Source organism: Nicotiana attenuata, chromosome 7 (assembly GCF_001879085.1).
Source record: "Nicotiana attenuata strain UT chromosome 7, NIATTr2, whole genome shotgun sequence".
Classification (NCBI taxonomy): Eukaryota; Viridiplantae; Streptophyta; class Magnoliopsida; order Solanales; family Solanaceae; genus Nicotiana; species Nicotiana attenuata.
In genome coordinates, this window is record NC_031995.1 from 5,047,002 (window position 1) to 5,052,318 (window position 5,317).

General features: G+C 40.4%; 1 long non-coding RNA gene across 1 annotated transcript in view; it reads right to left on the reverse strand.

Moving 5' to 3' along the window:
* LOC109228587 overlaps positions 496-5,317 on the reverse strand; it is a 13,286-nt gene continuing 8,464 nt past the window's right edge. The window contains exon 2 of the long non-coding RNA XR_002068403.1: positions 496-694. This is a non-coding gene — a long non-coding RNA (uncharacterized LOC109228587). The remainder of the gene's footprint in view (positions 695-5,317) is intronic.

A 5,317-nucleotide genomic window follows, 5' to 3' on the forward strand; every position in this document is an offset into this window, starting at 1 on the left:
AGGCACATACGATTGGCTGAATGACCCGCGGGCCCCCTTCGAGCTTGACATTGTCATGACTCCCTCTTTAATCTCACTTCTATTCATCGAACCCTCCGAACCATTTTGAACATCTGGTGATGTGGCTTTAAAAGCATCATGACTCAAGATTCGGCCCGTTTTCAGACTGTTTTCAACCATTTCCCCGATTTTGATAGCCTCAGCAAACGGCTTACCCACAACAGACATCATGTTCTGGAAGTAGTCAGCCTCTTGGGCCTGCAAAAAGACCATGACCATTTCAGTTTCATCCATTGGAGGCTTTACCCTGGCATCTTGCTGTCACGATCCAAATCTCGGTCGTGTGGCGCCCAGCACACTACTAGGCAAGCCCGACCATCATTCAACACTTAACCTAATTTATCAAAAATAGCGGAAAGAGATATCAATTAAGTCAAGATCAAAGTACTGAAGAATTTAATAAAATACACCATATAATCTCACTAGGACCCGGTGTCACGAATCTGAGCCTCTAGAATACAGATTATCATCCTAATACATAGTATATCCAAAGTCTGATGATGCGGAAATAAAAAAAAAGATAGGATAGGAATGAGAAGATCAATGGTTGCGAACGCCGTGCAGCTACCTTGATACTCCCAGAAGCTGGATCTACTGATCAACTGGATCTACTAAGCCTGAGACTGCCCTGGATCTGCACACAAGGTGCAGGGAGTAAAGTGAGTACTCCGACCCAGTGAGTAATAAAAGTAATTACAGTCCGAAGATAAGAAAATCCAGTAAATACACAAAGTAAGCTAAAATCCAAATATACAGCAACATATGGAACTGAGCAGCTAAACAACAGTATAAATACAAATGCATGAATGCAATGCAATGCATATAATGGTACATTCCAGTACCCACTGCGGCGTGCAGCCCGAGCCATCCATATTATTTATCGTCGACGGCGCTCACTGGGGGTGTGTACAGACTCCGGAGGGGCTCCTACAGCCCAAGCGCAATATCTTGGTCAGTCATTGTTACCTGACCGGTCAGCCATTGTTACCTGACCAATTTATATCATACAGTGCCATTGTTACCAGTGTTCCAAGTATATATTACAGTGTCATTGTTACCACTATTTCAAGTCACTTTATAATCAGTCCAGAAAATAATATAATAAGCCCATTGGGCATTTTCAAACAGAAGTTCCCAGCCCGAAATACATTTATAATGTCATTTAAGTTTTCAACACTTAGAATTATGGCTGAGTTTGCAAAGCAGTATTTAAAACCTTGGACTGAAACTAAATGATATGCAAATCATGCTAAGCAGTAATATCAATCCTCGAAGGATTTTACAAGTCGGCACAAGGCCCCAAACATGGCCTCAAGCCCAGTAATATCAATAACGTATGTGTATCAATCACCAGTATAGTATAAACATCACACGGGATGGACCAAGTCACAATCCCCAATAGTATCCGACCCCGCACTCGTCATAGAGTGCGTGTCACGCCTCAATATAGCATTACGATGTGAAAGTCCGGGGTTTCAAACCCTCAGAACAGCATTTACATCTATTACTCACCTCTAGCCTGCCAAATACTACACCGCGATGCCCTTTCCTCTCTTATCGACCTCCTCGAGCGTCGAATCTGGCCAAAACCACAACGAATACATTACAATAGGCTAAGGGAATATAACCCAATCGAAAAGACTCGAAAAATGTCGAAAATCACGAAATTGGCAAAACCCGAGCCCCGGGCCCACGTCTCGAAATCCATAAATTTTTACATCAATACGACCCTTATCTCGCCACGAGTCTATACATACCAAATTCACAAAAATCGGAGTTCATTTGACCCCTCAAATCACCATTTTAGAGTTTCAATCTCAAGCCCTAATTTCTTACAATTTTGCTATGTTTTCATGAATTTCAAGGATGATTCTTCAATAAAATCATGTATTTAACTCATAAAACCTACCTCCAATCGATTCCCAGTCAAAACTCTTCAAAACCCTCGAGAAAAGCTCCCAAGCTCGCTCAAAAATGGTGGAAATGAGCTTGGGTCGCGGACTGAAATGTTTTTAACATTCTGTCCGGACCACTGTAGCGCCTTATACGCGATCGCGTCCCAATTCACGCGATCGCGGAGAACAAAATTCCAGCCCCCCTGAAATCCTCTTACGCGATCGCAGGTAAGCCCACGCGATCGCAGAGCACTGCCAAACGACCCTACGCGATCGCGGACATCCTCACACGATCGCATAGAGCAACTCTGAGCCCCCTCCAATTCCTTCTATGCGATCGCAGCCCCGGGCTCGCGATCGCGAAGAGCAAATTTCCTCTGCAATTTCTGCTGCATTTTTTCAACTCAAAAATCCCCGTTAGCCATCCGAAATCATCCCGAGGCCCTCGGGACCTCAACCAAAGGCACAGATATGTTCTATTACCTTATTCAAACTTGCTCGAACCATAAAAACATCATCGTTAACATCAAAATCGTCAAGTTTCATCAAATCAAAGCTTAAGTTAAACTAAAACTCACCTCCGAATCAACTGAAATTTTGCACACAAGTCCAAAATCACCTAACGACGCTACTGGAACTGTCGGAATTCCATTCCGACTCCCGGATCAAAATCTCACCTATCAACCGGAAATCGCCAAAATACTAACTTCGCCAAAATAGGCTAATTTCTTCACCGGACCTCCAAAATTAATTCTGATTGCGCTCCTAAGCCTTAAATCATCCCCCGAAACTAACCGAATCATCGGAATTCAATTCCGAGCCCTCTAACTCACAAGTCAACGTCCGGTTGACTTTTTCAAACTAATTTTTCATTAAAGAGACTAATTGTCCCATTTCCTACCAAACTCGATCCGAATTGACTCAAATTCACCAAGTACACATATTGGAACATGAATAAGCGTATAACGGGGAAAACAGGACGGAAATACATGAGACGACGGGTCAGGTCGTCACACTTACTCACGCCATTTGACAGCATATTCGCGAAAGCTTTCCGCGGTTTCCTTTTTCAAATTGGACAAAGTGTTTCTGTCGGGAGCGATCTCCACATTATACTGGAACTGACGGACAAAATCTCGAGCCATATCATCCCACACATGCCAATGAGTAATTTCTTGATCCGTATACCACTCAGAAGTGATTCCGGTGAGGCTTTCCCCAAAAATAAACCAGTAGCAGCTCCTCTCTTCCACCAGCACCCCTCAACTGGTTACAGTATCGTTTCAGATGAGCGACCGGGTCTCCGTACCCGTTGTACTTCTCAAATTTTGGCATCTTGAAGCCAGCTGGAAAGTGGACATGGGGGAAACATACAGAGATCAGAGTATGAGACACTCTTTTGGCCACTCAGACCTTGCATGTTTTCCAGGCTTTGTTCTAAGCTCTTCATCTTCTAAGCCATTTCCTCTTGCTCGGGATTTTTAACAACCTTTTCTTGCTCCACTGAGAGATCACATTGTGGAAGTTGAGTGAAAGAGTATGGGGTCACATATGCTATTTCTGACTGAACCTGTGAACCCCGAAATGTGAACATTGGAGGCGGTGCCCGTGAAGCCGGTGCCTGGGGGCGAACCACAGAAGGCATTGGAGGGTGCCCGCATGGGATGAGCAGGTTGGGCACATGGGCATTAGTAACCTCACTTGACCTGGGGATCAACTCAGGGAACCCAAGGATTGCATTTGGCGGTTCCCTACCATTAGACCAGGCGTCCCACATTTTCATTATGCGGAGACGCAACATCTTATTCTCTTCAGCAGCTGCTGATTCTAGCTGCAGAATAGTCGATGACGGGCTATCCTCAGGATTGACGATTGATAGATTGTTTGTGGAGGCCATCTGTGCCTTGGGATTTTGTGAAGGAGGGGAGGCTAGACTACCATCAAAACCAACCACCAAAACCTGGCTTTTTGCACATCCAACAACCTTGTTAGTTTTGAAACATTTAACATTTAGGAAATCGCACGTTGGGATGCAATGCACCTAACAGTTAGACGCTCCTACCGTGTGTCTGAACGGTTGCATGTTTCATCCCGGCCTTAACTAACTTTTCAGTATGGACCTCTTTTCTTCATCATTGTTTCTCTCTAATCACTCTTGATTTTCCATTTTGTTTTTGCCGCTCTTTTATTTTTGGCACTCTTTTTTTTCCTTTTTCCTTTTTTTTGTTTTTTTTTTGTTGCTCTCTTTTCACTCTTTTTCACTCTCTTTTTTTTTCAATTTATTTTTTCACTCAACTTATTTATAACTATGATCGAATCCGATAGGGATTGCCTACGTATCATGACCCCGCATGAATCAGATCTTGCGTAGTTCAGGAAGATTAAGAATGGAATAAATAAGCTAAATCTTATTTTTTACTTTTATAAAGACTTAGACCATGAAAGCTTTAAGCAAAAGAAAACATATTTGTTTTTTGATTTTTTTTTTCTTTTGGAATTTTCTAAAAAAATGCTTTAAAAGAAGAAAGGAATTTTCTTTTTTTGGGTTTGATTTTTGTTTTGTTTTTGAAAGAAAGACTTCTAAAAATTCATTTGCTTTTGATTTGAACTTTGGGAAATTTTAAAAGTAAAAAGAAAATATTTTTGTTTGAATTTTCATTTGTTTTCTCTTTTTCTGAAGAATAAAGAAAATATTTTTGGATTTTGGAAGTTGTCTCCTAATTTTCGAAAGAGGGACTTTTAAGAAAATGTTTTGGATTTTTGGGTATTTTTATTTATTTACAAAAGTACTTCTAAAGAGAAGCGAAAATATTTTTGGACTTTAATTTTTTCAAAATTTTTATGGGCATTACAAAAGAAAGACATCTAAAGAGGAAAAGAGTATTTTTTGAATTTTTGTTTCTGATTTTTTTTGGATTTTTTTTTTTTTTGAAAAAATACTTCAAAATGAAGGAACCCGTATTTTGGATTTTGATTTTTATTTATTTTTCTTTTTATTCTTTTTTCGTATGAAAGACTTCAAAGAGAAGGAAACTAATTTTTTTTGAGTTTAAAAATCTTTTTTCTCTTTTTTTTTTTGGAATTTTCTAAGGAAAGATTTCTAAAGAAGGAACTAAAAGAAAATGTTTTTGGACTTTTTTGAACATTGGGATCGGAACCGATGAGGTTTGCCTACGTATCTCACATCCGGTGAGAATCAGACCCGCGTAGTTCGGCCAGTTAGGACGGAACACGGGAAACATGGCACTTGAAATTTTTGGCTCATTCTCTCTTTTTTTTTCGCTTTTTCAGAATTTCGGCAGAGTTTTCAGAATATTCTAAATACCTACCTCTCACACTTTTTTTTTTGATTTTTTTTTTTA